Here is an 11,133-nt window from a genome sequence, read left to right as displayed (position 1 = left end):
TCGACCGATCGGTATCCTCCTCTTCCACGCCTACGCCAAGCACTCCGACCGGAAGGGATATCCTCGCCTCTCCTTTCTACTGACGGTCGGACCCGCTTAACCCGCCGCTCGATTGATTCTACACGGCCGGCGCGTCCACGATTCTTCCGCCGACCACCCGCCCGCCGCCTCGTAACGAGCCCCTCGCCCTCGCTGACGCCGTCGTTCCGCGCCCCGCGCCGCGTCAGATTCGCTCGTTCGCCCGCCGACAGCCGCCTGCCCGCCTGTTCGTGCTGTCACCATCGACCGATCGGTATCCTCCTCCTCCTCTTCCTCGCCTACGCCAAGCACTCCGACCGGAAGGGATATCCTCGCCTCTCCTTTCTGCTGACGGTCGGACCCGCTTAACCCGCCGCTCGATTGATTCTACACGGCCGGCGCGTCCACGATTCTTCCGCCGACCACCCGCCCGCCGCCTCGTAACGAGCCCCTCGCCCTCGCTGACGCCGTCGTTCCGCGCCGCGCCGCGTCAGATTCGCTCGTTCGCCCGCCGACAGCCGCCTGCCCGCCTGTTCGTGCTGTCACCATCGACCGATCGGTATCCTCCTCCTCCTCTTCCTCGCCTACGCCAAGCACTCCGACCGGAAGGGATATCCTCGCCTCTCCTTTCTGCTGACGGTCGGACCCGCTTAACCCGCCGCTCGATTGATTCTACACGGCCGGCGCGTCCACGATTCTTCCGCCGACCACCCACCCGCCGCCTCGTAACGAGCCCCTCGCCCTCGCTGACGCCGTCGTTCCGCGCCCCGCGCCGCGTCAGATTCGCTCGCTCGTTCGCCCGCCGACAGCCGCCTGCCCGCCTGCCCGCCTGGCGTCGGCCGGCCAACATCGCCGTCGTCGTCGTCGTCGCCTCCTCCTCGCCTTTCCGGCGCCATCCAGCCGGTTTCGTAAGCCGCGGCCGGGCCCCCTCGCAATCGTCGGCCCTCTAACAGTGCAGCCTCAGCCTCAGCCGAGCAACGAGCAAGTAGAAGCGGCGGCGTCATCAGCGGTGAACGAAGCCCGCAAGTCGTTATGCTTCCTTCTCGTTCTCTCTCTGGCAGCTGCCGACCGCGCAGTTTTCACCCAGCCTGCGTCCGCCCGAATACAGTGCGCTAGGCCGACGGTGCTGCACGCTTTGCGGCTCCACGAACATCAATATCTCTCTCGTCTTCCTTCCTGGCGTCGGCCGGCCAACATCGCCGTCGTCGTCGTCGTCGCCTCCTCGTCGCCTTTCCGGCGCCATCCAGCCGGTTTCGTAAGCCGCGGCCGGGCCCCCTCGCAATCGTCGGCCCTCTAACAGTGCAGCCTCAGCCTCAGCCGAGCAACGAGCAAGTAGAAGCGGCGGCGGCGTCATCAGCGGTGAACGAAGCCCGCAAGTCGTTATGCTTCCTTCTCGTTCTCTCTCTGGCAGCTGCCGACCGCGCAGTTTTCACCCAGCCTGCGTCCGCCCGAATACAGTGCGCTAGGCCGACGGTGCTGCACGCTTTGCGGCTCCACGAACATCAATATCTCTCTCGTCTTCCTTCCTGGCGTCGGCCGGCCAACATCGTCGTCGTCGTCGCCTCCTCCTCGCCTTTCCGGCGCCATCCAGCCGGTTTCGTAAGCCGCGGCCGGGCCCCCTCGCAATCGTCGGCCCTCTAACAGTGCAGCCTCAGCCTCAGCCGAGCAACGAGCAAGTAGAAGCGGCGGCGTCATCAGCGGTGAACGAAGCCCGCAAGTCGTTATGCTTCCTTCTCGTTCTCTCTCTGGCAGCTGCCGACCGCGCAGTTTTCACCCAGCCTGCGTCCGCCCGAATACAGTGCGCTAGGCCGACGGTGCTGCACGCTTTGCGGCTCCACGAACATCAATATCTCTCTCGTCTTCCTTCCTGGCGTCGGCCGGCCAACATCGCCGTCGTCGCCGTCGCCTCCTCCTCGCCTTTCCGGCGCCATCCAGCCGGTTTCGTAAGCCGCGGCCGGGCCCCCTCGCAATCGTCGGCCCTCTAACAGTGCAGCCTCAGCCTCAGCCGAGCAACGAGCAAGTAGAAGCGGCGGCGTCATCAGCGGTGAACGAAGCCCGCAAGTCGTTATGCTTCCTTCTCGTTCTCTCTCTGGCAGCTGCCGACCGCGCAGTTTTCACCCAGCCTGCGTCCGCCCGAATACAGTGCGCTAGGCCGACGGTGCTGCACGCTTTGCGGCTCCACGAACATCAATATCTCTCTCGTCTTCCTTCCTTTCCTCGCCTCCGCGTCGGCCAGCATCAGCAGTGCTGGTAGGCGTAGTAGTAGTAGTAGTAGCAAATACCGAAACCCTGGACGGGGGATCACTCGGCTCGTCCGTCGATGAAGAGCGCGGCTATCCGCGTGAACTGATGCGAATTGCAGGACTCAGTGAACATCGACACCTCGAACGCACATTGCGGCCCCGGGATCCCATCGTCCCGGGGCCCCGTCCGGTCGAGAGGCGGTCACGACACGAAAAAGCCGTCCGCCGTTGCAGCAGCAGCAGCGGCGGGGAGTCGGGAGTCGCAGGAAAGGGCGCGCGCCGTGGAAGCGGGCGGGCAGCGTGAACAGCTCGCCTTTCGTTCTCGCTACTGCTTCTGCTTCCGGCACGACTAGCGAGCGCGCGCCGCTCGATCCTCCGTCTCCCGCAATGCCAGACCGTCATCGCTGCGACACCTGCCACGGAGCGGCCGACATGTGCAGTAGCAGCAGGGAACGCACCGTCCGCCGTTCGTGCGCACTCTTCTGCCTGCCGCCCTCGCCGTCGTTGCCTCCTCTTATTACTCCGTGGCGGCCGTTGCCGCCGCCGCCGCCGCCGCCGCAGCCGTCTGCATCTTCGGTCGGTGTTCGCTCTGTGGATCTCGTTTGCGAGCGTTCGTGCAGGCCATCGAAGACGACGACGACGACGACGACGATGACGACGAATCGAATGCGGTTTGCCGCAGCGACGACTTTTTATTTTTTTCTAAGCTGCCCTCGACTCGGACGAGACTACCCGCCGAACTTAAGCATATCGCTAAGCGGAGGAAAAGAAACCAACCGGGATTCCCTAAGTAACGGCGAGTGAACCGGGAGAAGCCCAACGCCGAATCTCGTCGGCCGCGCCGGTCGTCGAGAGCTGTGGCGCAAGGGTCGTACACGGTCGATCGTTTCGCCCGGCTAGGTTCGGAGTCCCCTCGATCGGGGCTGCCCAGAGCGGGTGCCAGGCCCATTCGGAGCCGGCGGCGATCGGCGGTGTTTCTTTTCGGCCCGAGAGTCGGGTTGCTTGGGAACGCAGCCCAAAGCGGGTGGTAAGCTCCATCCAAGGCTAAATACGGGGACGAGTCCGATAGCCGACAAGTACCGCGAGGGAAAGTTGAAAAGAACTTTGGAGAGAGAGTTCAAGAGACCGTGAAACCGCCCAGGGGTAAACGGGTAGGACCGCTCACCGCGATCGCGAGGGGACTCAGTCCGCTGCCACTTTCACCCCCGCCTCCTAAGGCGCCGTCGTCGCCGACGAACGCGTCGGTGGCGGCCGCTCGTTTCCGCGGGCGGTCGTCTGCCGCCTCGTCGGCGCTCGATTTCCGTGGCGCCGGCATCGGACGCACTTCCCCTCCGATCCGTCGTCGCGACCCGTTCCCGTCGGGCCGGTAGGCGCGCGGCGTCCGCAGGTCGCAGACGAGCGCCTCGGCGTCCGGAACCCGTTCACGCGGGGACCGACCGGCGTCGGGATCCACGCGCTTCTCTCGACCGGGCCCGTCGCTCCACGAAAGCGCAGGCACGGCTAACCGACGGAGACGGGCTAACGCACCTCGCCCTCAGCACTCACGACGCAGCGAGTCGCGAAAGCGACGCGGCCGCCCGCCTGCACCTCCTTCTTCTTCTACTACTTCTTCTACTTGCTCCTCGTCTTTGCGCGTGGTGCTACAGCAGCAGGAGCGGTGGTGGTTGTTGGAGGAGTCGGCGGGATCGCCCGAAAAGCCGCCCGCTGCTGCCGGTCAGCGACGAGCATCGGCAACCTACCCGACCCGTCTTGAAACACGGACCGAGGAGTCCCAGTCGACTGCGAGTCGTTGGAGCCTTTCACTTTGCGAACTCCGACGGCACAGCGAAAGCGAGAACGTGACACGTCGCCGCTCGGGGGAAGGGAGTTGGGCCGCTGTCGCAGCAGCCGCCGCAGTTGCTGCCGCCGTCGTCTAATCTCGTCGGTTGCTGCAGCATCAGCGGTGGTGGTGGCGGCGGCTCGCTTCTTTTTTTGTAACACGCGGCGTTTCGAAGCATCGTTCCCGGGTCGGGCCCGCGCGTTCGCGCTCGAAAGCGCGCGTTCACGCTCCGACTCAGGTGTAGCAGGCGGCCGGGGACCCGAAAGATGGCGATCCACGCCCGGTCGGGACGAAGCCAGAGGAAACTCTGGTGGAAGTCCGAAGCGCCTCTGACGTGCAAATCGATCGTCGGAACCGGGTGTAGGGGCGAAAGACCAATCGAGCCGTCTAGTAGCTGGTTCCCTCCGAAGTTTCCCTCAGGATAGCTGGCGCCAGCAGGAGAACGACACGCAATTCCGTCCGGTAAAGCGAACGACTGGAGGCCCCGGGGACGTTGACGGCCTCGATCTACTCTCGAACTCGGAACGGGCGAAACGGGCCGCGCTACTCCTCTCCCGAACGGAGGCGGCCGTTTACGAATCGTTGGGAATAATGATAATTATTTTGCGCGTTTCTTGCGACGAATGCACGGTGCCAAGTGGGCCACTTTTGGTAAGCAGAACTGGTGATGTGGGATGAACCGAACGTCCGGCTAAGGTGCCCTACGCTTCGCCCATTAGATCCCCGAAAGGGTGTCGGTCGATATAGACAGCAGGACGGTGGCCACGGAAGTCGGAATCCGCTCAGGAGTGTGTAACAACTTACCTGCCGAATCGACCGGCCCCGAAAATGGATGGCGCTGGAGCGAGCGACCGATGCCGGACCGGCCGGGCGACAGGTTGCGCGATCGCCGGCGAGGCGACTTTCCGATGCCCGGTCGAGTAGGAGGGCGCCGCGGCGTGCATGGAAGCCGCGGGCGCGAGCCCGGGTGAAGCCGACCGCGGGTGCAGATCTCGGTGGTAGTAGCAAATATTCGAACGAGACCTTCGAAGACCGAAGTGGAGAAGGGTTCCGTGCCAACGGCGGTCGAGCACGGGTCAGTCGGTCCTAAGAAGCGGGCGAAAGCTTCCACGAAAGGCGCCGGATCCGTCACGAAAGCGGTTGTAGCAAATATAATAGCAGATGCGGCCGGCCTCGCATCGAAAGGGAATCGGGTTAATATTCCCGAACCCGAACTCGGAGAGTGCTCGTCCGGCGGTGGGAACGCGGCGCGCCGCTCCTAGCAGCGCGTTTGTCGTCGAAGCCGGCGGTCGGGCGAAGCAGCGGCAACGCAAGCGAGCCCGGAGACGTTGCCGGGAGCCCCGGGAAGAGTTCTCTCTTCTTCGTAAAGGACCGCGTCCGTGGAATCGGCTCGTCCGGAGATACGGATATGGTACCTGTAGAGCGCCGCGTCTCGGGCGGCGTCCGGTGCGCTCTCGGCGGCCCTGGAAAATCCGGGTCCGTAACGATTCGCAGCTCTCGAGTCGGTCCGTACCCACCATCCGCAGCAGGTCTCCAAGGTGTACAGCCTCTCGTCGATAGCGCCAATGTAGGTAAGGGAAGTCGGCAAAATGGATCCGTACCTTCGGAAGAAGGATTGGCTCCGAGGACCGGGTCGGTCGGGCCGTGTGTGTCGCTGCGCTCCCGCGCGGCGGTTGCTTCGCCGTTCGCTCGGCGTCGCGCTGCTGCAGCGGGCGCCGGAACACGTCTTCACGCGAAGCGGCGGATCGGTACGGGGCTGTAGCGTTGGCGTCGGACTCGGCATCTCGGGCGCCTTTCCGGCCGTCGTTTGCGCCGCCTTCCGTGGCGGCGGGCAACTCGCTTCGCGTCGGTGTGCGGTCGCGCCTTCGGTCAACGGGAGTTGGCGGCTTCTTCGTCGGGTAGGAAAGTCGGTTGGTCGGTCGGTCGGTCGGTCGCGTGCGGCATAGTCGTCAGCACGTCGCGTCCTCGCGGCGGAAAGCGGTGGTTGTCGCCGCGTCGGTCCTCCTCCTCCTCCTCCTCCTCTCGCACGCGCGGCCTTCTCTCGCGTCGGCGTTCCGCACCTCCCGACGCGCGGTCGGGCCGCCGTCGCATGTCGGCGCGCGGCGGTTTCATACGGGGCGCCCGGGGCGTAGTGGGCGCGAACAACACGGCTCCACACCCGGCCTTTCCGTATGATGGGTACCAGGCTGCATAAAAATCGGAAAACTAACAGCCGTTTTCAAATATAATAAGATGTCGAAATACATACAATAAAGATACAGTCTCTTCATTCAGTCAGTGAAAACTAAAAGAAAAGTCACCACGAAATCAATAACAATGTTTCTACAGATTTGTAACAGCGCCCATTAGCAAGACTCATATCACGTCTGCTTCTAATTCTCAACGATTAGTACCAAACATAAAAAGACTATCTTCAAACGTAAAATAATCGGAAGAACACAATATTGATACTTAAATAACTATTTCCTGACTTAAAGAATACGAAACACATTCTGAAAAAATCAAATTATAACTTCCATTAAAAATACATCTATACGTCTCTAAAAACCATTATTTTAAATACATGCTACAGATAACCGATCAGATTCTTAAACAATTTAAGAAGAAAGTTGAAAATGATCAAAGACATTTCAGTCATTAATAAGAATATATTTCATTGAAGCATCCCTAAACTTGAAGTAATATCATGAGGAGAAATATGGGATGCCATATCGACAGTTATTTCGTGGTTTAATGTTCCCAAAAAACAGAAAACAGAAAACGGTTCTACAGTTAGAAATCACAGGTTACTACCCTTCAGTAATTATGAAATTACACCCCGAAGGTTTGCAAGATAAATTATTAATATATTTATCCATAAAAACGTGTAGGGGTCAAAACAAAATATAAATAATCTATCCTATGTGCATATTATAAATACATACATACAAACATACATACATACATACAGGTATATACGTGTGTGTGTTATCCCTTAGTGGGTTGAATCCCCAACCCTTAACTCTCTCACGTTATATATATATATATATATATATATATATATATATATATATATATATATATATATATACATACATATATATTCCTATATATACATATATATATATATACATAAACACATACACACACATACACATATCCCCCCAACATCACTTGACAACTGATGCTGGTGTGTTTACGTCCCTGTAACTTAGCTGTTCGGCAAAAGAGACCGTTAGAATAAGTACAGGTTTACAAAGAATAAGTTCTGGGGTCGATTTGATTGACTAAAGGCGATGCTCCAGTATGGTCGCAGGTAAATTACTGAAACAAAAGAACACACACACACACACACACACACACACACACACACATATATATGTATATATATTTGCGTGTGTGTGTGTGAATGTGTGTGTCTTTGTGTCTGTGTTTGTTTCCCAACACCGTTTGCCAACCGCCTTTTGTGTGTTTAGATCCACATAACTTAGTGGCTCGGGAGAAGGGGGTCGATAGAATAAGTACTAGGACCCCACTATAAAACAAAAAGCACGGGGTGAGTTGGGAGGTGGAGTCAATTCGCTTAACTAAAAGGTGGTGCCCCAGCATGGCCGCAGTCTAATGACTGAAACAAGTAAAGTGTAAAATATAAACGATATCACTGCGGATGTAGGCGTCCCGTATCTGGTCTCTTCACCACGAAAGCAACAGGATATGAACTGTCGGAGCGTCAGTTTGTTTTCTGATACAATATCAACTTGTCGTCAGTAATTCGAGATAAAGAACAATAAAGATAACAAAGAGAAAAAAAACAAACAACAAAATAAACGATAAAGTCTTATGAATAAATGATACAGTATAATCGTATAGCTAATTGTTATGGGTCGACTTCAAACTGATCAATACTTGTTGATTAATCATAATATGTTCGCCATAGATCGATAATCGTTGATTAAGGACCAGTCGTTAGTTGTCGATAAATACTGATTAATGACCGAACCAGATATTCTGTAAGTAATTTATACATAATGAATAGCGAAATCAATTCAACCCCAACTTAATCAATAGCGTTTGCTAAAAGAAAAGGAAAAATAATGTTTTTGAATGCTTAATACATACTGCCGAATTATATGTATTGCTATGTGTATTACGTAATGATTACGTAATCAACAAACTAGATTCTCATAACGACACTGTTGATAATTGATTTAAAAGTTTGACACAAGGCCAGTAAATTCAGGGGAAAACCTGGATAGTCAATTACATCGGCCCCAGTGCTCAATGGGTATCTATTTCCTAGACCCCGAAAGGATGAAGGACAAAGACGACTTCGGTGGAATTTGAACTCAGAACGCAAAGACTTGCTTATTGGCATTTCCTCCGGCGTGCGAACGATTCTGCCAGGTACCTGTTATCTTCGCCGAGAGGTCTCTCTCAATTTAATGTATGCTGCAACGTTCAGTGGTCGAGCGTTAGCATCACAGAAACTAAAATGTTGCGAAGAATCACGTTTATTTCACGAGGAGGCTGTTCCGTTGATCGGATCAACCGGAACCCACGTCGTCGTGACCGAGGCAGTGTCAGACACGTATGAATATACATATTTACACACACACACACACACACGCACACACACACACACACACACACACACACACATACACGCACACACACACACAGACACATAGATACAGGCACAGACGCACTTACACAGAGACGCACACGCGCACACACATAATATAGTAACATAAAGTCTCTTTAGTGGCGTCTATAATTCTGCCTTTGGGTTGTAAATAGCGGATAAGCTACCTTTATATATATACTGTTTATACATACATACATACATACATACATACATACATACATACATGCATACATACATACATGCATACATACATACATGCATACATATATGTATATGTATATATATAATATATGTATATCAGAAATCAGAATGACAAAGGAATAAAAAAAAGACATGCCGTGGGCCCCATTAGCTTACAACAGTGTGTCTGCTTTAAGTTGCAATGCACTCATAGTCGAATGCTTGTGTATCATTCTATAGCTTCATCGGGCGTTCTATACATACAGGAAAAAAAGGAAATCAATTACCAGTTGGAGCACAAAAGCAAATATAAGAGGAAACGTTACATAAACAATGGTTCTAGCAGGTCGATAGATAGCATAGAGTTTTTTGGTTTTTGCTTTTTTAACAGTCATTGCTAGTTTCTGCAGCTCTCTCAAGAGATTTCAAAGAGAAGTAGTGTATTATGACTGCCATGTTTGTATCCCTGAAAGTAACCGAGCATCTGAAGATAAATAACTTCAACGGCTGTCATGGCTCTGCTGGTAAGAAATTCTCTCTGCAACCACGTGGTTTCGAGTTTAGTACCGAAGTGCTGGCACAAGTTTACGTTACTATGGCCCGGGAACGTCCAATGCTTCGTGAGTTAATTTTGTAGACGGAAAGTGTCTGTCTATCCGTCTGTCTGCCTATCTGTTATCTATCTATCTATCTATCTATCTATCTATCTATACGTGTATGTATGTGTGTATGTATGTATGTGTGTATGTATGTATGTGTGTATGTATGTATTTATGTATATCATTTTGTGCCGGTCCCATCACCATAGCTTCACAATCGATGTGGGCTTGCTGCGTCCCCTTAAATTAGCGTTTTAGAAAAAGAGTTCGATTATAAGAACCAAACTTCAAGACAATTACTAGGGGTGATTTGTTAGAGTAGACCCTTCAAAAGGGTGCCCCAACATGGCCGCAGTCAACTGACTGAAAGAAGTACAACAAAGAAAGGAATAATGATTCTCCTACAAACACTGATTAACGACCGCACATACAGTACCACCACCTTTCAATCCATCCACTCAGCCGTAAATCGTGACGTTAAACTTCTTATGGCGTAGATTGTGACGTCAAACTTCTTATGACGTCCCAATCTCCGACGTACGATTTTGACACTACATCTTCTACACAAGGATAACATTGTTAATTCAACATTACGCCATTACATTTATATTCATTATAGTCTCGATCACTGCCAATACTTCACCAACATCACTTTTATATATACGCATGTTTAATTCCTCTTTCTTATGTATACCATCTCTCGCACACTTCGTTTCTTCTTCAACGTATTATCCTTCATTCCTGTTTCTCTATAAACTACTAACTCATTTTCATTTGCATTCTGACACAACATTCTCCACGCTGGTGGCTTATAAGAGTCGCATACCTGTTATCTTCGTCGAGAGGCCTCAATTTAATGTAAGCTGTAATGTTGGTAAAGAGGTCGACTGGTAATGTCAGAAAAATAAAATGTTGCGAAGAATCACAACTTACTGCTGATATTTAGTTCGCAATTTCGCAATAAACCAGTAATTCTACATTTAAATACGTGATGTTGATCGAATGTATGTATTCGTTATCAACTCGTAGTGGTAATTCCGTGTGCTAAAATCTGTGAAGTGCGTAGAATGCATTATATAAACGGCTTAAGCTATAGAAACATGGATGACGGTGAAGCCGGAGTATAGAAAGATCTTATGGTTTGATAAAACCCGTTGAAATTGGTGGTGAGGGTATATCTAAGAATGATAGTTTGGTAATGATTTGCTTCTCAGTAAAATCAAACTGGTAGCATTGGTGTCAAGAATGTTGACTTGACGATAAACCCATCAGAAGTTTTCTATCGCTAGCACGAAGGCAGATGAATACGAGATTTAAGTTGGCTATATTCCAGTATCTTTTCCCGCTGTTGTACGAACTTACGAGATCAAGGTGTCATATACATTGACACAAGAACTTTATACAAGAGCTTGGCTGTATATCAGGAAAGCGAAATTTATTACCACATTTACAACAGTTTTCTTACTCACGGATGCTACGTACGTGGCTTTGAGTCAAAAGGTTGTTAGATTAGCGACAATAAACTTTATATCGTCGATTCCTTTGAAAATTATTTACTGCTAATATCACATCGGAGTCAGCAATTTTAGGAATAAAAAAATGGTCTGTGATTATGGTATAATAACTCAAGTTCCGCAAATAAGGCAATTA

General features: G+C 52.5%; 1 non-coding gene and 1 pseudogene across 1 annotated transcript; both read left to right on the top strand.

The window, feature by feature from the left end:
* The first annotated feature begins 2,303 nt into the window (after nt 1-2,303).
* On the top strand, nt 2,304-2,462 carry LOC149135356 (5.8S ribosomal RNA). The gene has a single exon (XR_016242449.1). It is a non-coding gene; the product is annotated as a 5.8S ribosomal RNA (ribosomal RNA).
* A 530-nt stretch (nt 2,463-2,992) lies between these two features.
* LOC149135355 (large subunit ribosomal RNA) lies at nt 2,993-5,635 on the top strand (annotated as a pseudogene).
* The last annotated feature ends 5,498 nt before the right edge of the window (nt 5,636-11,133 follow it).

This window comes from Octopus bimaculoides, chromosome 6 (genome assembly GCF_046866305.1).
Source record: "Octopus bimaculoides isolate indiv1 chromosome 6, ASM4686630v1, whole genome shotgun sequence".
Lineage (NCBI taxonomy): Eukaryota > Metazoa > Mollusca > Cephalopoda > Octopoda > Octopodidae > Octopus > Octopus bimaculoides.
Note: the sequence above shows the minus strand (reverse complement) of the source record. Positions and strands in the feature narration are given on the sequence as shown.